The sequence below is a fragment of the Anoplopoma fimbria genome, chromosome 6 (genome assembly GCF_027596085.1).
Source record: "Anoplopoma fimbria isolate UVic2021 breed Golden Eagle Sablefish chromosome 6, Afim_UVic_2022, whole genome shotgun sequence".
Taxonomy (NCBI): domain Eukaryota; kingdom Metazoa; phylum Chordata; class Actinopteri; order Perciformes; family Anoplopomatidae; genus Anoplopoma; species Anoplopoma fimbria.
The window spans coordinates 22,398,585-22,421,389 of NC_072454.1; the positions used below are offsets into that span (position 1 = coordinate 22,398,585).

Below are 22,805 nucleotides of genomic sequence, written 5' to 3' on the forward strand. Positions count from 1 at the left end.
AGTTATAGAAAAATGTTAAGTTTGCTTTATGTCAAATTTATCTGTTGTTCTGCATGCAACTGGAATTAACCGCCAGATCTTAGAAGAAAATCTTTGTTAACCAAATGTAGCACATTTTTAAACTCATGTATTTATTTTCATACGCCTTTGTTTGCTACGTTTTTAAAATGTCTATTCTATTTTATGTACTTGTAATATTCTTCTTTATTGCTTATCTTCTCTAAAAATTGTATCTCTATAATGTAAGTGCAAATTACTTCTGTATTTATTTTGTCCTGTTGTGCTTTTGGCGTCTTAAGGCTAATTGAAAGCATTAGGGATGAGAAGTTAGGCTGCGATGACATCTGGGTGATGCAGTCAAATGTGACTTTGCTTTTTCCAGGTATTTCCATTCACAGAGACCGTACACGATGGAGCAACACTGACAAGTCTGTTTGTTTTGTAGCAGGTGGGTCTATCAGCTCTGCCGTTGTATTATCCAAAGTGCAACTGACCCGCACGCCAATCCGCTTGTTGTGCTAACCTCAGTACCGGTTGCTTATGACTTAAAAGTTTTCGGACGGAACCCCGCTTGAGAACTTTTGTTGCGCATTCCCTGGAACCTTTTTTTTTTTTTGCGTTAGTGCTAAAATTAACACATACTTCAAATCTGCCTGTAGATGGCACTCTGTAGCTTGTGATTTCCACTGAGCATTCTGAACACCTTTTTGACGGATTTTCTCTATGGGCCCCCCGATGCACCGACACAGTCTATAGTTACGCCCCTGCATGTGGCATCAACAAATGTAAAAACAAAAGCAACAAAGAACAGACACCGGAATAGTTTTTAGGGGTTTAATGGGTGTACGGACTCATTTAAAGGAAGTGATAAACACATACAAAAATACCCTTTCAATACATTTTTAGAAACAAACATCTAAATGACCTGCTTTGTTAAATGTTTCCAAACAGCAAAACACGAGTCGCTCTGAAACAGAGTGGTGCAGATTTCGTTAAAAAGAGACCTACCTGCTATGAATGCTATTAAAAAAAAAAAAAAGAAAGAAAAAAAAAAAGAAAAAAAAAAAAAAAGAATCACATGGTACAAATATGCAAATATAAATAAAGTGATAAGAAAATCCCCAATAATGAAGAATATGCCTTTTAGGGGGAAAAAAACAAAAAACAAACAACTGTTCTCTGTACATTTATTTGGGGCAACTGATGCTGGAAAAAAGAGCCTGTGTCTCTGCGTCTCTCTGCCTGCTCCGAAGAAGACGGTGCCTCCTCAGCATCACTTTACACTTAGCTGTATATATATATATATCATCTTCTGCGCTGAAATCAAACAGTCGCCCAGTTTCAGACCATAAAGATGGAAGGTTTGGGGGCCAGAGGCGGGATAAAGGGTCGTCTCCTGACCCCGCCCACCACCACCACCACCACCGGGAGATGCCTTTTAAGAACCTCCACAGGAGGCGCGGAAGGTTAACACCCAAAAACGAAGGGATTCTGTCTCTCTCCAACACACAAACACAACCAATCTGTGTATGCACGCTTGTACACGCACACACACACACACACACACAGACACTCACGTTCAACCACATACGTATGCATTCACACATGAACCAGCACAACTCGTCAAAAAGCTTCAAACCATTTTTTCCGTTTTTACACAAAAGCACCGCAAACTCTTTCAACCAGGACTTCGCTTCAACAGACCACGGTGGGGGGTGGGGGGTCAAAGGGTATCTAGAACAAACGCCTTTTTTTGTTTAGCCCTCCGAATGAACCAGAAAATTCACTTCAGGCGTTGCACAATCACAGGTACGTACACAAAACCAATATTCAAACATTTTTCTTGTAGCCGTCTAAAACTGCCCAGCGCTCACTCGTTGGCTATCTTGACATCTAGGGCTCGAACACACCAGGAAAAGCAAGCAGCAAAACTCATCATCCTTTTCTTTTAATCCAAGACATACAGTAGGCGTGACACTTGACACCGAAGCTACACTGAACAGACGGGATTAGCGTGGGCGTTACTGATATGGTCCTCTTTGTGCTAATCCCAGCAGTGATGGTAAAGCTTCAGCTTCCCCGTTAGCGTTAAGGATGATTTTTTTTTTTTGCGCTTACCGGCACCTGAGAAGCACTGATGTCACCGGGTGTCTGCGATCACCTATGCACTGCAAAGTCCAATACCAACCTGGAGTCCTCTTTGGGCGGTCGCGGTGGTCCAAAGAGTCGGGGTTGTGGTTTCCGTCTTATCCAAGCGAACCCCTCAATAAAGCCTCCCTGCAAACTGTATCCAAACCTATACAGTGTTTTTACAAAAAATATCCTGGGCTGGAGTTTTTTTTTCTTCCTTTTTTTTTGGACAAGCAATCGAGAAAAAACAAAAATTACATATTTTTTTTTACATATTTTTTTCCTTTTTAGATAAAACTACAATAGAATTGTCAAAAGACTTACAGTGATCTTTTGCTTTTTTTAAGACAAAAAAGTTATGTACATTGACATTTACTGTACAGGTTTCTGTTTGGGGGAAAAAAGAAAGAAAATAAAAGAAAAAAATCAGCATACAACAGAAGTATGTGTAGCAAGCGGGTTGATAAATGTTCTGGGCTATTTTAAAACATGTTAACGGGGGGGGGGAGGAAAAGAACAGCTCCTTTTCCATCTGCACTGTGTATACTTTTAAACACTGAGGGAGAAGACGAGTAAAAAAAAACGAACAAAAAATGATTAGTTCTGGTGTCGGATATCTCTGACTGTTGTGTTCAATGCCCTCTGGCAGTGAGCGGGACAGAGGGCGCCTCACAACATCCGGTTTGACCAAATCCCCTATCCACTGGCAAATCTGTACTCTCTAAAGATTTGAAGGGTGAGGTGTCCGTCCTGTTGCTTCACACTTGAAACCGACCTTCCGACCGACCTGAAAGACCCTCCCACCCCACCCTGCCCCGACGTCATCTTCTCGGGCATTTTGACTTAACTGTGAAGCCCCAACTCTGCGTATGTAAAAATCAGAGTCTGTATTTGTGTGTTCAAGCTATGTGTATTCTGGCCTTTTCTGTTTCTTTCAGCCTCTTGGCCTGCTCCTCCAGAGAGGGGGAGTGGGGTCGCTTGGCTGTTGCTCCGTTCAGCGGGTCGGCCCCTCGGCTCACCAAGGTGGGGATGGAGCTGCCGACGGGGGGCGCCGCGTGTTTGGATGCCACGTGTTCTACGGGAGAGAAAGAGAAGGACAAAAGTGGTGTTTATAATGGAGCGTGATTTTGATAGGGATGCACCGAATCTAGTATCTGGCTTCAGGTCGGATGTCAGGGTTTCCTAAAGGGCAAGTCCGCCGCAAGGTTAGCGAGCGTCTGGTTGAGATAGAGAGCGTGTGTGTGTGTGTGTGATGATGAGTATGAAGTTAGCAGCAGTGAATGTGTGTACAGTTTATTTGTCGGTGAATGAAAGTGCTACAACTCCTTTAAGACCAAAGCCAACTTCGGTCTTGTTTTCTACCTGATGATTAAAGTGAAAGGGGTTAGCCCTGAAAGCTAACGACAACAAAGGCTCATGCGCACTTACGGTGGGCCGACATTTAAGGTGGATCAGCTCTTCTCCTTAAAATGACATGCCGCTCGTCTGAGTTTTGCTCAGCTTTTTTAGTTTTATTTAAATATATAAATTATTACCCCTACTGCAAACTATGCCGTTTGTGTCAGGAAAACACAAAGTTGAGTGTGAAAATGTCAGCAACAGCATCGTGTTGTATATTATTGTTACAGTCAGAGAGTGAGGAACATCTGATGAAAATCAAACATGTTTTCAATTGTTTAGTCATTGTTAGAACTGTAATTGTATTATTGAGAAGTCATTTTGGTGTTGGAGCACCCCTTTGTTTGACTAAAATGCATATTAGTTTTATGTCAGTAATAATATTTTTATTTTAAATTTAAGTTTAGTTTTAATCCATACAATGTCATTAATGATAACATTAAGAAGTTCCTTTTGGACCACATCTACAGTAGGCTTTGTTCAATAGCTGGCAGTCGGTTTTAATCGTGCACTCATTCATACCAAAAGCCTAGAAAAACTAAAAACAGCTGACTGAAAGAAACATCAACTTTAGCTAATGGTATGCTAACGTTAGCTTACTGTTGCAAAGGTTGTCAGCAATTAGATTTTGAGGAATCATTTTCATCTCCGAAAAAAAAGGTTGTCAACAAATATTTGTCATGGTTACACTAAACATAATGAACTCTGGGCCAGACCGATCTGAGTGATGTTAACCCTGAACTGATTGACAGAAATAAAGTGATTCTGCACGTACTTGAGCCGATGACGGGGATTGACATGCCCTTTTCTTCGCTGGCAGGAGGAGCGTCGGTGGTGAGGGTGGCCTCAAACACTGGGGGCTTGGGAGGTGTGATGCTATATTCGATAAAAAAAAGAAGAAAAAAACAGACGGGCCAAGAAATACAAAGTTAAAACATTAGAAAGTAAAAGACAAAAAAAACCTTAACACCAGCATTTCAAATTTCTTGGAAAATACTTGAGGCTCACTTGTGGCGGTTGAGGGCCAATTTAATGGAATTTTTCACGACGCGGCAACTGTTGCTGGCTGGGAGAGGCGAGGAGGCGTCTGGCAGCTCCATGCTGGGAAGTCTCTGAGGTAGGAGAAAGCGGCGTTATAGATCTATTTAATGACCTTATTGATATGGGAAATCCATAGATCCGTGTGCCACTTAAGCTGTGGAACAATGAAATGGCTTGAAATATTTTAAAAAGGTGCCATCAAAGTTTTGACATGGTATGCCTATGATCCAGATACGATATTTAATAGATTAGATTTAAGGTTTGAGCTGTGAGGGATTCCATGAAGACTTTTCAAAATGTGAATATGCATGTTCGGGACTATATTAAGCATTTAATGATGCTAAAAAATACACAAAGTTCTGGAATAATATAATAATATATCTATAGAGGCTCAAATCTTTATAAGGCTCTACAACAAAACAAAATGTAACTCATTGTATGTAAAACAAACACGGGAGGAGGAAGGTAACCAGGTAATATGTAGGAGAAATGGGAAATTTATGTAAGCTCCAACAGAAAACTAAGTTCAGCTGTATAGAGTTTTCTTTGAAAAATCTGTCATTATCGTACTGGTCGTGCCCATTATTAATTATTTTCTGGTAGGAGGTTCATAAAGTTTTGCAAAACGTATTCCAGGTGGACATTTTATTGAAACTAGACACACAATATTTATGATATCTTCAGGATGGAGAGAATTATTTTTTCTGAAGAATGCAACAGTCTGTGCGTGTACATAACTGCACAGCCATCATATGTTTAAAAGGTGAATTACAGTGAATTGAGGTCTTTATCTAATGTGTATTTATTTATGAGCTTGGAGGTACACCCTAATATTCTGATTGTCTTTATTGAGTATTATTATATTTTCTGTTGGCTCCTTCAGAACGTGACCTCCAGCACGCACTGGGGCGGTTCACAGCCGAGTGTGAAGCGGTCGGGATGAGAGTCAGTACCTCCAAGTCTGAGGCCATGGTTCTCTTCCGGAAAACGGTGGATTGCACCCTCTGGGTTGGGAGTGAGTCACTGCCCCAAGCGAGGGAGTTCAAGTATCTCAGAATCTTATTCGCGAGTGAGGGTAAAATGGAGCGGGAGATGGACAGGCGGTTCGGTGCAGCGTCAGCAGTGATGCAGGCGTTGTGGTGAAGAAGGAGCTGAGCCGTAAGGCAAAGCTCTCGATTTACCAGTCCATCTACGTTCCAACCCTCACCTATGGTCATGAGCTTTGGGTAGTGACCGAAAGAATGAGATCGCAGATACAAGCGGCCGAAATGAGCTTCCTTCGTAGGGTGGCTGGGCTCAGCCTTAGAGATAGGGTGAGGAGCTCAGACATCCGGAGGGAGCTCGGAGTAGAGCCGCTGCTCCTTCGCGTTGAAAAGGGGCCCTCTGAGGTGGTTTGGGTATCTGATCAGGATGCCTCCTGGACGCCTCCCTTTAGAGGTTTTCCAGGCACGTCCGACTGGTAAGAGGCCCCGGGGTAGACCCAGAACACGCTGGAGGGATTATATATCTCGTCTGGCCTGGGAACGCCTCGGGGTTCCCCAGGAGGAGCTGGAACGTGTTGCTGGGGAGAAGGACGTCTGGAGGACCCTCCTTAGCTTGCTGCCCCCGCGACCCGGCCCCGGATAAGCGGAGGAAGATGGCTGCATGGATTCTTTTTATTTATCAATTTTCTATTTGTAATATTTATTTTTATATTTGTGCCGGTATTTTTATTGACATTATTGGTCCTTGTTTGCTTCTGTATCATCTATTTTAACTTAGAACTATTACCTTTTTCTACAACTGTGTTTTACAGAGGACTTTGATGGATAAGACTATAAAACCTTTATGACCACATAGTTTGTATGTTTGGTATAACAAAAAAAGAATTGTGACATTTTTTTGTGTGAATTTCCTCTTTTTTCTTGCCGTTACAGAACCAAAGTCCACCGCGTAGAGAAAAGACGTTACCTGTGTTCTTGAGGTATCGATGGTTGGAATGGGCTTAGCCTTTGATCCAGAAAGGGGGTTCTGATGGTAAAGAGAGGCAGAAATGTGCAAAGGTTAATTTGGCTTTGTCTGCCTGTACACACAATAAAAGCAGCTAGAGTATATAAACACATACAATATTGGGTCCTTCTCCATGTGTGCAGGAGTCAGAGGATGGTGGATATGGCTCTTTAAATGCTGAGTCATCATTTGACACCACCTGCAGCAAAAAAAAGTGTCAGATTTAAAATCAGTTTTTCTAAATCCAACAGCAAATATATTACACACTGCAGCTCCTGTCCTCCTTACCTCTGTGTCTTTGTGCCTCTTGGCCAGGTCCTCTTGTGTGGGCGAGTGCGGTCTCTTGGCAGGGGCTCCGTTGACGGGGTCATCCAGACCGTTGGGCTCCTCTCTGGGGCTGCTGGTGGCGTTGGGCTGCACATCGCCGCTCAGCGCTGTGGCCACCGAGCTGCTTGCTGGCGGGGAGGCGGGCCTTGCTTTGCCTGCTGGATCTTCGGAATCAGAGGGAGGCAAAACAAAAATAAATTAGATTTGGGATTATTTGTAGTTTACATCCATTCAAGGGACACGCTTTCATCTTGACATACCTTTTTTTGATAAATATTACTCTCTAGATTGGAAGAGTTTGTTATGTAATGTCCTATATGGCGAAAGGGACATTATGTCATATGACTCTTTATGCAAATGCTAAAATATTTAATAGCCCAGAGGAATAGTCACTGAAAAAAGAAAAGAAAATCACTCACTGGAGCCAATGACAGGGATGGACATGCCCTGGTCTGTAGCAGCTGTAGCAGCCGCCGTCGCCGCCGCTGCACTGGGTGCTGGAGAGCCCTCCGTAAAAAGCTGCTTGGGAGGACTGACGCTGCAAAATACACAACACAGAAACATTCTCTCAGCATCATATTGTGGATTTAGGCTTATTTTAAATATTTATAATAACTGGTAAAAGAAAAATAGGATCTAGATTAGAATACAACATCTGAGGATATGAAATAAAATGCAACAGACAGTGACAACACTAAAATGCATTAGGTAGAAATACACAGTGTGGAGGACGCATAATACCTGTCTTCTGTGTCAGACGCAGGCTTAGAGGGTTTACTCAATGGGGAGCTAAAAGGAGTCCCTGAGTCTGTGTCTCTGGAGCTGTCCAGGTGACTGCTGTCCAGAGAGATCCGCTTAGAACTCCCCCCGTTGGAGCTACGGTTCATCTCAGCAATGCTCTGCGGGATAAAGAAACGGGGTGAGATACAATTAAAGAAGAGAGGAAAAACATTAAGTCAACCATGAAATGTTTTTTAAAATGTATTAAGGCTTTGGACCCGACATGCGCGGGAAGACATCTCACCCTCTTCTTCTTCTGCACCAGTTCAGGAGGAAGGTACTGATGGAGCTGTTTCTTCTTCACGTGTGTCGCTTCAATCTTCATCCCATCCTTCAGCATGTTGATGTTGTTGGCTTGTCTGTACACTGCAGGGAGCGAAACGTTGTGTTCAAGGATCATTGACGACTAGCGCTTGAGTTTATAAAACATGTTTGACTTTCGTCTAGGCCTAGACATTAAACATGCCACTGTCTTTTTCTCTCCGTTTCTGAAGAGAAAGTGAATTCTGCTATGAATCCAGGGAGTTTAAACCTCATGTGGCACATTTCATGGCATAAACTCCTACAGGTTGCCTCTCACATTATGCATACAAGCTAGGAGTATATTTATATTTGTTTAAGAAATATCTATGTTATTCATTAAAAAAGGTTGGACATATTGGAAAAAGTGTGTATTTTCTTAAAAAAAAGAAAGAAAATAAATTATATTGCATGAAAAGAGAAAACAGTATGGCATCATGTGATTCATTTTGTGGTGGTCAATAAATCAAAACAGCAGAAGTTGTCCATGAACACCAGAATTGTTTAGCCATTTCATATAATGAAATAATGCTAGTAAACAGTATAATAGTAAATGTCCAGTAGCCTATTTATATCTTATTTTTTGACTCGGCTGCTTCACGACCGCCAACAGAGAGTGATATGACAGGACCTACCAGTGTCTGTGAAGGACTGGATGTCGTAGGTAAGGTCAATGTTCACACTCTCAGCGTTCTCCACTTTCTTGAAGATGATCCCAATGAACCACATGGACACAAAGTCGTTCCTGTTACAGAAACACACAAGAAGGAAGTGAAAACAGTTAAGTCGTGGTTTTTTTTTTTGAGAGGAGAGCTAGTTAGCCGTTAGCCGGTGGGAGTCCTGCGCTGTGTTTGTTTCTTACTGAGCTAACAGCTAACGGAACTAAACGCACAGCAGGACCCACAGTTTCTGTTCAATGGAAAACGTCAACATGAAGCGCTACACTAAACTGCAGTTTAGCTGTACTGAGCCGGTGCAGAACGCTGCATAGATTAAATGAGGGAATCTTGGACGTAAAACAGGCGAGTGTACATAAAGTTGAGGTTGTGACGACGGGGGGAAATCTGGTTTGTGTTCATTTAACCAGGTTGGTCAGACCTGGCGGAGATCTGCACTCTATTAAGTGCACTTTCATAGTTTTATGCCAATTATTCAGACCATCATAATTAAACATGCTTGTGACGCTAAAGCACAGCAATGTGGTAATAATGAATACTTTCATCCAACTAATGCCATGTGCCTGCCTAATACTCAATGATGAGACATAAGCCAATAATGACTTCATGAATCACTGACTTGCACTAGCAGTATTCCCACATGTTAACGGGCAATATAACTCGGTGACAAAGAACTAAACCTAGGAAGGTTTGATTAATGATTGGCAGTATTTGCCCCTTCTCACCGAGCTGTTTGTATCAATAAAACTGAACTCACTCGTTGCGATTCTCTTTGGACCCGGGGAAGGACTGTGGGTTGACGTGAGCCAGGGTGATGTACTCGTTCCTCTCCAGGTTTCCCACCAGAACGCGGATCTTCGACTCCACCAGACCGATCCTGAGGGGGGAAAAAAAAAACATCAGGATGTGTCTAGAGAGTAATACAAGTTATCTATTGCAGAAGTGTTTCACGCTTTACAGACACTTACCATTCTAAGTGGTTTTCTTCCGTGGAGGCGCTGGCGGTCAGAACAATGTAATGCCTGCAGCACAGAGAAGACAAATCAGACCAACATGTTGAGCAGCGTTTTGTTCATCAAAACTCTTGAATTCAACGTGCTACATAGAGGAGGAACATCTGTGCATCTATCTACAACCATTCACATCACTGCTCATGTAGTGCAACTCCAAACAGAACATGGCAGAAGTCCGTGGTGATGCTTGTGTGGGTGGAACTTTCATAAACAAAATGAGTCGAACCAAACTCTGCTGACCACACTAAGGATGAGTCAAATGTGCCCCAACCACAAAAAAAGGAAAACAATCAAGTTAGTGGAAAAAAAAAAAAAAAAAAAATTGCATCATCCGGTTTTATTTCCAACTGCATAAACGATGACCAAAATAGTTGCCTTATAAATAAACTTATGTCCCCATAACTTCATATGATACCGACTGACTTTTAAAAAACACAGAACAAAATTAACAAAAAGGAAAAAAAAATAAAAAATGATGTGACCGATGAGCAACACCTACTTGTACTTTTGGAAAAAGTTGGGTGGCTCAAAGAGTTTGGACCATTCGGCCTTTCCCTGAAGAATCTCATCTGTGACGCTGAGACCTGTTAATGCCAGACACAGTGGGACAGAGATAATCAGGCCGAGCAATTAAACATTCATTTTGACAGTTTAAAAAAAAATGTATACGTTGCCTTTTGTAACTAGGCAGATTTGGAAGCAGGCGAACAGATATTTCAACTTTTTGTCGCTGCAGTACTTACCGTATTTGAACTCCTCGCTCATGATGGTGCGCGTTGAAGTGGAAACATTGTACGTAGAGTTTTGCTGGGGGTAGGCGGGGGTGATGATGGGCATCAGGTGGTATCTGTCAGATGGGTTTACCTAAAAATAAAAAAAACGGCACAGGGACCAAGGCAGAAATGAGAGCCTTCACCAGCAGCACAATGTCAGCTCACTCAGCCCGCCAAACTGAATGTGTCGGGCAACTTCACACGCCCACGTACTGAAAGGCACCATGAAACCAAAGAGCACCTAACCCCCGCACACACACACCCACACACATACACAAGGAACATCCTAACCAACTTTCCCTCATCTGCATTTTTTTTTCCTAAAGTGATGCGAAGGAGGACAAGTGAAGGAAACATCTTGTGAAATGAGACGTACCCCTCGAAACTTAACGTGAAGGGACTTGGCAGTAACACAGCCTCTACGACGTTAGTGTTAATCATTTTGGAATTCTTAGTTTGATATTCTCCAACGTGACAAAACAACATTTGAAATATTACATGTGCACATTGAGCCTTAATAGCAGCTGCTGGACAACACATGCAAGACTGTGTTTTAACGCTATCCAGAAAAAACACAATTTAATATCCAAGTATATTGCCCATGTTTAGTTAAAACTGTTTTACATCGGATGCCAGCTATTCTATGACCTTGTCCATGTTTACTCTGTCAAAAAAGGGGGGTTTATGTGAGAATGCCTCGTTACCACAGATAGTTACTTTGGTGTGAAAATACAGACTGTACTCCGAACCACAACCTCACTTCTGCTGGCAGCGTGGAATCATTAGTTTCAGCTCTGCATTTGAATTATGATGAGCATGTCTCATAAAAAACTGAAATACTTTAAAGCCTACACATTTGGGCAACTTTAAAATTTGTATCAAAAGCAATACTTCAGGCCCAATGCACGGTGATTGTTGTCCGTGCTGTGACTGAACGAAAACGACACCAGTGGATAATTGAAATGTGTTTATTGCTGAAGGGACACAACAAACATGACAGAGCAGTTACAGAAGCTAGAATGTTGGTTTTTTTTATTTACTTCAGGCTTTAGACCAATTAGTTTGAGATAAATATATGTAAAGTATTATTATTAAGAAAAACAGTAAAAAGCAAGTCAAAGCCTTTGGCCAAGGAAAGAATATTCAAATGGATAAAAAAAAAAAAGAGCGTGTACAGGTGTCCTTAAATACTTACTGCACACAGTACCATTATTCAACGGTCCACACAGTTTTTGACTGCAGTGTTGTAAATATGTGATTTAAAAACACAATGTCAGATCTGTTTTGCTTTTCAATTGCATTTAAACTTAAGGGGCGTGTCTGTCTGATACAAAAAAAAAAAAAAAAAAACACAGACGTCCACGTGGGAAATCTTCCTTGCTCCAAGGTGCTCTGCGGAAGCCTCCTCCAAGCAGAGGTAAGAGCTTTGTAACTCAAGATAGAGGTACGGGTCAAATTTTCAGGGTCACGTGAGGACGAGAGGAATGAGGAGACATGAAATAGGAGAAAAACAGATGTACCTATACTCTACCTATATATTTAAAAAAAACCAACACCAAACAAACAATTTAGCAGATCAACTCTGTCCAAATAGCTCTTCCTGTGTACACATAACATCAATAACATGTGGAAATTAAACACTTGTGTCATACTCACTCTGGGATCCCACACAGGTAAATTCAGATTACTGTCCTCGGGTTGTTTCAATAGCACAGGATTTGGCCACTCCCTATAGGATGGAAGTGACAAAACGTACATAAATACGTGAACTGGCTTTGCACAAGGCGGTGAAATACTGCCCTCATGTGGAACAGGATAAATATGATGCTGTTGGAATTGCAGGAGCTAAGCTAACTGCTCACCATTTGGAAAACACCAGGAAGAACTTGTGGACCAGCGTGGCGGCCACGGCGTTGGGGTAGAGCTGGCAGGTCCTGGCAACCAGCATGGCCCAAGACACTCCACCCAGAAAGCCCAGCATGTTGGAGTAGATCCCACGGCCTGCAGGAGGAGGGCATGTTACAATAAGAGGTCTCAAAAACTATGAGCAGTGTTGTTTATCAAACTAAACTGAGAGGGCACCTGCAGGATGTTAATAATCCCTTGATATATTTTGTTACTGTCACTTTAAGAGCATTTATATATAACTACTATACTGAATATGACACAAGGATGCAATAAAATAAGCCATACAAAAGAGTAAATATTAGGGTCTGTGTCCACATAGCGTCATTTTTCCTGGATATGGAGAGCTTCGGTTGAAAAAGGTCTTTTTAACAATGTTTTAGTGACAACAATTTCTTCAAAATTTACATTATCCCCAGTCCTAACTACCGTTGTTTGATAGATTAGCATTGCCCATTATATTATCTATTTGGGCTACCATGTATTTGTTTGACATTGGTTTTTCATCATGAGCACCAACCGGAGGACGCTTGCAATGCGGACGATCCGGAGGAGACTGTGCTTACGGCTTGAAATCACAAATCTCACAAGCAATAATCTGTGTCCGCCCGGCCGATCTGCTCCCATAAATGGGCTTTTCGTTCTTTCTTATGATTAGGGATGCCCCCTATAACCTGGTTCTAAATTTGAAAGCTAATCGCTTAGCTGCAAATGTTTTTTAAAGTTTGTGGAATTTTTTGTATTTCTGCTCAAGTAAGACTACTTGTTTACACACAAAAATAATAAAGAAATGTCAATTCTTTCCTAAGTGGTCTTTTTTCCTCCCAAAATAATCAAAAAGAAATGATAAGAGTATCTATAAAGGAGTCAAAGCAGTATTGATAAGAGTACTTGTATCGATAAAATCCTAACAATACTATCACTAGTCTTGATAGAGTTTGTGTGACATAACGCTCAGGCAGCGTTTTTTCTCTCTAGGCGGTCACATGCCACTGAGAAAAAAACAAAACTCTGTGGACGCAGGCCCTTAAAGTGCACCCAAAGTTACCATAACATTTGAATCCACTTACGTTTCGCCCACAGTTTGATTGCTCTCAATGTCAGTCTGAAGTTTTCTTTGTTTGGCACCAGGTACAGTATTTCATCAGTCACTCGACAACCTGTGAGAAAAAAAACCCCATCTGAAACATAAAACACTGCTTGGAAAGCATTTCTCTCCTACAGTTAATGTGAACATGCCCAGTAAGAGAGCCTTTCAGATTCAAGTGGCTTGCATACGAGCCGGTAAAGGCCATGTAGCGTACCATTAAGGCTGCGGATACACCGAATGTCGAGGTTCCTCAGGATGGAGTCCCCCCTCAGGTCCAAGTTGTCTGGAATGGACTGTAAGGCCAGTCTGGCAAAAAGCAGGTCAATCTGCTCAGACGGAGACAGAAAAACAAGGGAAGAACTGATGAAAGTGAAGTGAACGGTCTTCTATATTCTCCATTCAGGGTAAGAGGGGGGGCAAATACATAGAGACAACTTATATAATAGGCAAAACAAAATGAAGTTCATGAAGTTCCGACCTCGGCCTGAGAATGACCCGTTTTAATCTTGATCTATTTTTTTTTTGTTAAAGTCTGATCAAAACCATCATTCTTTGCAAAGCTATTCTAGCAGACAGCTACAGCTGAACAGAAGTAATCCTTAGAATCACAGTTAGGGGGTGGTGCTATATACAGATATTGGCCGGTACAACCGTAACATTAATAAATGAAATACTGACATCAGGTTAACGATACACATGATAATATTGTGTAAATAATCCAGTGCCTCTTAAATCATTTTATTTACACTGCTATGGTTAGAGACACTCGCAGCGTCGACATTTGTATTTTGAGTGCAAATTATTTGCCCCAAAAAAGGACAAACACACAAAAGACAGTTTAAGGATTTTGACTGATTATCGGTAATTAATTGGTAATTATCTAAAAATAAATGTTTTATTATTGCTTAATAATTTTAGCCACAATAATGTAGTGAAAATCCTGATATTGTGACAGTTATATAACGTAATGTCTATACTACTAACAACTACTGATAAAAACTTTGTCAGATAATTAATGAGTAGTGTGACTTTAGTCATGCAATACCCCTCTATGAAGACATCATGCATCACTTGGATCTCAAAGTTACTTACCTCTATTCCGTCAAATTTGAATTTTATCACTGGTACAAAGGCATCCTCCACAGCCTGGAGAAAGCACCAAAAGAGACAATATCACCAAAACATCCAAGACAAGGCAAAGTCCCATAGCTGACTGACATGATGAACAAGAGGTGAAAATCTAGGGCTGTATCGAATAGTTTGAAGCTTCATTCACAACATTCAAATTCTAAAGCAACATTATACATATCTATTAATTCTGTTAAAACCCGGTATTTATGCACAGTTGCAGAAGATCCAGCTACAATTACATTATTAGTTTTATGCTATTCGTAGAATTAAATTCCACTGGTGGCTGCGTAGGATCGTTTCTGACACGTGTAATCAAAATCATTCATAACTCCAGAGCATGGTCGAGTCAAAAAGTCACAATTTATTGAAAGAAGATGGATGCAATTGTTTTTTTCAAAACTCACAACATGTTTTATCCAAAGATATATTCTGCTTCAATCTGTATTTGTTGGCGTTTAACCTTTCAAAAGACAATTTGCTCTCTTACTTGCCGCACACATGTGAAGGCACGATCTGTATTAAATGGATGGGCTAGCAGCACTATCGATAATATAAATAACAAAAATATATATATAAAAAAATAGAAATTTTGAATGTAAAAAAATAAAATAAAAATAAAAAAGACATTTGGTACAGCCCTATGACAATCGAGCCAAAAAGCACAGAACTGGTATAAGAAAAAGTCAAGTAACCCTTCCATCCTCAGAATGTCACCTACAGTGCTTTTAAAGTGTTTCAACAGATTGCAATGAGAGTGGGATGAAATTCAGAAAACCTGACTCCTATGGATGTCTTTGGAGACCAGGGTTTTAATATTGAACCAAAATATCAGCCTCCTCTTATAATACCCAATTAACAAAGGGGTCCTCTCAGTAACATTTATCTCCTAATAAAAGTACACCACCAAGATCTGCAAGAAGATCTTTTTTTAAACTACAAGTATACACAAAAATAGAAGCTAATTCAATTATTCTATTTAAATATAATTTAGTGTCACAACAAACAAACTAAAAGGGGTGTACTTACATTTCAATTATCTATTATATATATTGAGGTATGTAAAAGACATACACTTTGGGAAATTAACATTACCAGCAGACCCAACAATAACACTGCAATGCTCGGTATTGCTGTTACTACATTTTAACTCCATCTATTCGGCAAGACTTCAGCTATGCCATGTTATTTTTGAGTTCTCACATAGGAGTAGTCATTTTAGCAGTCTGTTGCTCTTGCATCTTTTTCCATTGAAAAACCTTTAATTGGACAGACAGATTTTTCAAGCTCAGGGACTTTACTGACACTTACCCTCAGGTCTTTGATCTCTTCGTGCTGTTTGAACTTCTCAAAGAAAGACTGGAAAAAGTCACTTCTATCTACGTGGCGTGGGGCCACACATAAGGCATCAATATCAGCTCCTGGAAGAAACAGTTTCACTTTAAGCAGGGTGATCTGTGTTGCCCAGTGGGTTAAATTGTCCTCAACTTCAATAACAATCTGATAAGTTGCTGCATTCAAGGCCAAAAGAGTTCATGGGATAAAACATCATGGATAACCAACAAGTAGAGCCGCTACTTTTGATAATCGTTTTTGGTGACTGTCCAACTGATAATACCTGACCTCACTTTTTACAGTTACAGCCTATAAAATGTTAACGTTTATATAATTGTTTTTTTTTTATAAACACTGATGAACTCTAGTGAACCCTGTAAAAAGGCAGAGGTGAGTGTAAATCGTTCTGATGTCCTGACACTGTTTCCATTTCTGTATACTAATACTCGTGCCCTTACAAAGTACACACTGTTGCATGCAGTATGCATTTAACAGTGTGGTGCGTGTATGATGTATTTTTGTAGGCCAAATCCGGAAGTTGGCATCGCACTGGTTCCCCCAACAAAAAGTCGATGGGAGCTCCTTGGCAAATACAAGTTTATAATAATTACACATTTTGTTCAGCAAGACAATCTTCACAAATGGAACACCACGTTCACAATTTTTGAAGGGTGAAGGCCATCTCTAAAAAAAGTTAAGGAAAAAACTAATTAACTAGAATGTTTACTAGATTATGGGTCAATAAATTTGGTCAACACACGTCTCTCCCTTGTTTCCTCGGTTTCATTGTTGTCTGTTCTCACTCATAGCTCTGCCGGGTGGCTAGAAGTCTCTGTCGCACTGGACAGCATTTATGTCTTTGTTTGTTTACAGTTTCTTTGTGGACTTCCCAATAGTTGTGCAGAATAAAATAAGCATTGATATGAAAAGGAAAGTCCTCCGTTTTTTGTCCACCACACTCCTCAAAGCAGCAAACAGTGACTTAAAACGTCCACCCGGTAGGGCTCATAACGCCGCTTTACTAATCTTTACAATAACAGCTTGCTTCCTCGACATTTAGGCAGCAATAGCATTATAAAATGAAGAATCAAAGCTGTTGATGTTTCTTTTCTTCCAGCAGTGTGATGAATCAGGGAAGGATACATGGCGACTGCTGAAATCCAATCAAGTAGCGAACGTAGTGGTCTACGTCGTCGTTATCAAAAGATCTACGTTTCCGCCTGTCCACACTATGAGTCAACCCCGGAGATTTCAATTTATCTCAGCGTCAGTAGTGTTTCGGAATCCTCAGTTTTTAGGGGTGTAAAACCCCCGGGTAGTGTGGACTCTGGGCATAAATGTAGCAAAAGATATGAGTTTTAAATTGGAAACGTAGTAGTGTGGATTTCGCCTAATATAGCAACTTCGTAAAAACTTTGAATTTCACTAGAAGGGTGTTTACTGATGTATCACAGAACACAATGTTAAAATATCTTAAACTTAGATTAACCACAGAATGGAATTAATTTAATGGGGCATAATCTGGCAGTTTTAACATTTGATTTATACAGAAGCGCAACGGGTTGTTATACACAAATTACTGAAAATTGATCTGGTGACGTATAGCTGATATCAATTAATAAATAAATAAATCACCACCTGCATCATCATCAATTTTACAGATTAGCTTGGCATATCCTTACTAGTCAGATTTTTCTTTTTAAAACACTGTAAAATGTATGCTTTTTTAAAAATTAAAATAAGTTTTTTGCACATATTTAAAAAAATAAATAAACAGCAATGATTTTTTGCATGTATTGTATTTTTTAACAACTTTTTATCTTTTGATTCTCACTTGTTGCGTTTGTTGGTTAACGCAACGCGGTTCTCAGACTGCATTCACACTGATGCCTCCAGTCAATAGCCGGCCAATGTTTACACAGCTTTCAGACCTCAAAACTAGTCTTTGGAAAAATACTCTGAAAAGCAGGGGAATGTGACAATGCCTGTCTTGTGCTTTTTTGTGGTCAGGTTGAACGGTGTTTTCAAAAACAACGAGATAGACCTGCTTATACGGGGTTGAGTGCTGTGTCGCACTGATGATTGGATACCTCCATCTCTCTTTGCTCCTTTGGAATGCCAATATCAGCTAAGCATACAGTACATGGGATGTCATCAATGTGTAAAAGTGATTTAATGTCGCTGCAATGACTAGACGTACCTTTTGTGTGCACTCCAAGTCTGTACGAACCAAATGTAAATATCTTGCCCCGACGCAGCTTATAGCTGATGGTGGGAGGTTCTGTAAGGGAAAGAAGCATGTACAGTGAATTCAGTATGTTTTTTGCTCAGTATTGCATAAAAACAGATAGCTTTAATGTCTGATTTTCATAAATACGTACATTAACACAACCCACCTTTAATTCACTAATCTCTGCGATCCATTCTTTTACAAAGTTATTCAATTTCCCGAGAACTGCAAGTCTGAAATGGAGATACAACTTTTAGTGGGCGTTTCATTCACAATCCAGCCCTCTCACTAATCATACAGTGAGAATGAAAATGATAAATACACCACATTCACAAATTCAGGTGATGTAAATATTGGCATTCAAGCATCATATATATATATATATATATATATATATATATATATATATATTTAATGATATGAACACATAAAATGCAGTACAAAGGACTAACTACAAATGCTACTTTATTTTAAGATTAATAGTTTATATTGTGTTAAGATTACAGAGAAGTGCTGGTGCGTTATATCACAGGTGTTTGTAACTATAGTTGCGATTGATGCAATGAAACGCCTGCAGTCAGAGACGCCCCACATTGGTGTTATAGTTAATATAAAATCATATCTATCTTTATTGTTGTGTTGTATAGTATGTGTATTTATTGTCTTTATTTATAGTTGTATATTGTCTGTGTATGTATAGTATTTATTGTCTGTGTCTGTGTAGCTGTATAGTATGTGTATTTATTGTCTGTGTAGTTGTATAGTATAGTATTTATTGTCTGTGTAGTTGTATAGTATGTGTATTTATTGTCTGTGTAGTTGTATAGTATGTGTATTTATTGTCTGTGTAGTTGTATAGTATGTGTATTTATTGTCTGTGTAGTTGTATAGTATGTGTATTTATTGTCTGTGTAGTTGTATAGTATGTGTATTTATTGTCTGTGTAGTTGTATAGTATGTGTATTTATTGTCTGTGTAGTTGTATAGTATGTGTAGTTGTATTATTGTCTGTTGTAGTTGTATTTATAGTATATGTGTATTTATTGTCTGTGTAGTTGTATATAGTATTTATTGTCTGTGTAGTTGTATAGTATGTGTATTTATTGTCTGTGTAGTTGTATAGTATAGTATGTGTATTTATTGTCTGTGTCTGTGTAGTTGAGCTGCTGCAACACTTGAATTTCCCCCATGGGGATCAATAAAGGAATATAATAATAATAATAATATGATCTGTTCCTCACCTATGGTTCAATTCCTCTTCGTCTTCAAACACCCCAAAAGGTTTCATAGCGTCACAGAGCTTCTTGGTGTACTGGTGGTCTATTTCTCGTGGGGGTGCGAGGCTAATGGCAGATGTGATGCCATAGTGTTTCTGAGGCTGCTGCTGCCCGCCAGGCATGGTGCTGCGAGGGAACAATACAAGCAATGACACTTCACGTTACCACGTTATTTAAATGTTTCATGTCACGGTTTCTTAAACATCGTCTTAAATGAAAGAGTTAAAGCTAGAGCATGTTTCTGTCACAGCCGCATTTCGCCAAGTGTTGTGTTTGCTAGTTTCTGTTCCCCTTCCGATTAATGCCGCGAACCCGCTGTGTAAACACGCTGCCCGCACAGCGACGTGCTCAACGCAGTCCTCCACCGACAGGCGTGTTCCTGGCTGCACAGCTTATCAAACCCATATCTGAAAAAGTGACTTTACCAAAAAGAAAACAGCATAAACGTGTTCGAGACGAACGTTAGCCGAGATGCTACAAACAGGCTGGAGCGCTAACAAACAAGCTAATTTAGCAAGTTAGCAAACGCTAGCTAACCGCTACGAGACGTGGTCCCGCTAACCACACGCGTAGTCACACTGTCTGCTGGTTGACGTTTTCTCAAACATAAACCAGCCGTAATGCGTTCATTGCGTGAGGTGCGTTCACGCCATAGTTACCCAACAACACACAGGCGGGCTAGCATGCACACGGTGGCTGCGGGCCTTGTTTGGTTGTTGTGACAGTTGGCTAACGTTAGCCTTTAGCCTATTCTTCAGGACTCTCCTAAACGCGCACACAAACGGCCCTACATGGACATCGTGCCACATGCACGACTTACCTTGACATTTCTTTCATGACACTCTGAAAAGCTTGCGCTGTTTTTACTTGCTGTGAACCCGTAAAAAAAACAAAAAACCTAAGAAAGTCAGCAAGTAGAAATGATAACAGCCTCGACCTGATTACAACAATGGTCACTTTCCAGAGAGCAGTTCAAACCTTCCCCCTGACCCGGAATCACTTCTTATAAGATAACGTATCAGCGCGTAATGCCGAGAGGATATTCATCTCTAATTGATTTACTAAACCCGCAGGTTTGTTTCAATGCTGGCACCTGACACGCACTTAGGAACTGTTTGGACTTTTTTTTAAATTCAAAACTACAAATGTAACGGCATTTTGTCGGAACAATGTCTGCGTGCAGCACGCCGAGCAACCACCGTCAGCAGGCCCCTCCCTCACTGAAGACAAACCACGTGACCACCGAGGACTGAAGACAAACCACGTGACCGAGGCCCCTCCCTCACTGAAGACAAACCACGTGACCACCGAGGCCCCTCCCTCACTGAAGACAAAAACCACGTGACCACCGAGGCCCCTCCCCTCACTGAAGACAAACCACGTGACCACCGAGGCCCCTCCTCCTGAAGACACAAACCACGTGAAGCCCCTCCCTCACTGAAGACAAATCACGTGACCACCGAGGCCCCTCCCTCACTGAAGACAAATCACGTGACCACCGAGGCCCCGCTGAACATACAGCTGGCTGCAACATGTTACACACACACACCTGTCACACAAAGTGGGCTTTAAGTCTTAAAATACAAGATATATGAAGACATATCTAATAGGGATATCCTTTTTAATCACTTCGCATAAAATCTAAATTATAATACTTTGGTTGGAGAACCAACCAAATGTTAACCCCTTCATTACAGGCGTTCATTAAAGTGTAATGTAACTGTTATAAGTATTCAATAGGACAGTTGCTTTGTGATTCAGTGACATACTGTATTTCGGGATTGTTTTGACAAAAAACTAAATAACAAAAAATAACAAATGTCAATAGTGCATTTCTGCATTAAAAAACTATTTGCACTGCTGTAAAGAAAACTGCGGTTATTACTTTTTGCCTAGTTCTGCACTTCCTCACAGAACAAGATAAATGGAGGGAAACTTAAATATATAAATCTAAAAAACAACTGCATGAATAAATAATAATAACGTAAACCAATATTTAAGGGCCAAAAATTGTAACAGACCATGATTATCTATGTTGTATCTGATAATTATATTCAATAATAGATACTATTGCATTGAAAAATTAAAAGGCCAGTAGTGGCTAACTTTTTAACCAGTTTATTTTTCCCACTGTGAATAAAATGTTTGGAAACAAAATGTACTTAACACAAGAAATGCAATTGTTCCTGATTGTATTGTCTCTTATTCAGGCGTAATGGCAATTAATAGTAATGTTCTTGTGACATTTCACATGCATGCAGAACAGAAAGAGAAACATTAGCTATTATTAAAAAAGGTTACACAATCTGGGACATAGTCATTAGGTCACATTTCATTTTTGGAACAATGAATTTTTTGGAGGACAATATATCACATACTGATAATGTGTGCATCCTTAAAATAAATTCAGATAACTATTTATATGTTTATTTTTTTCTGTGAGCTGCTATCGGAGCTTTCAGTTTTATTTTGAAACTATTCATTGAATATAATCGTGAATATGGTCACTTGAAAAAGCTGTCTATTACGGTAGAGACATGAAAAATAAAGCCTGATTTAAAAAGAAATACAGGATAAATCACGTAAAAAAAACAGTAACAAAATGTTGCCGTTTTTTATTTTCTAATCATCCTCAATTTATACAGGGAAAACATATGATTTACCATTATGTAATCTAATTTGAGTGTTTGTTCGAAAGAATCAAGAATCAGCATTTTTCTTTCGCTGATAGAAAAGGCTGATACCAAAATCACAAGGTGTTTTTGTTTGTAATAAGTACATTTCTTGAAATAAAATGTATTATTTAGCCCTTTCATGATAAAAATATATCTTGAAATGAACAGAGCCAACTCATTTTGAGCTATATTTTACTAGTATCAGGGAGTGCTGTGATGATGAAAAGCCACTGCACTGTGTAAATCACTATAGGTGTAGATAACACTGTTGTTATTGCTTGCAGCCATATGCTGTTAATCACAGGTTTATATATATATATATACTAAAATATAAAAATTTTCCTGACAAACTGTTGTGAAATGTCCCAAAGCTTTTATATGATCAACCATGGCCAACAGCTCCATCTAGTGGTCAGTTTGAATCATCACTACATCTGGTGGAAAATGAGCTCAAACAAATAGTTCTCATCATCAACTATGAACGACTTCAGTGTAGCAATGACAAATGATCAATATGATAATGTATCTTTTAATGGAATCATAACTTCTTTAAATCATATATTTGGATACCTTAACTCACTTTTACGTCGTCTAAATTGACAATAACCAGGAAATACTGTTGATTTCTGCTTCTGGGAATACCCTGGTGTAGTTAAATCAACTTATTTTCTTAATCAGATGTTCTGTATTTGTGTGCACAGTCAGTGTAAAGCTGCAAATATTATATTATATTTTTT

The 22,805-nt window shown here is 39.8% G+C and overlaps 1 pseudogene; it reads right to left on the bottom strand.

The window, feature by feature from the left end:
- Positions 1–12,286: 12,286 nt before the first annotated feature.
- Positions 12,287–20,593, bottom strand: LOC129092105 (poly(A) polymerase gamma-like; annotated as a pseudogene).
- Positions 20,594–22,805: the final 2,212 nt, after the last annotated feature.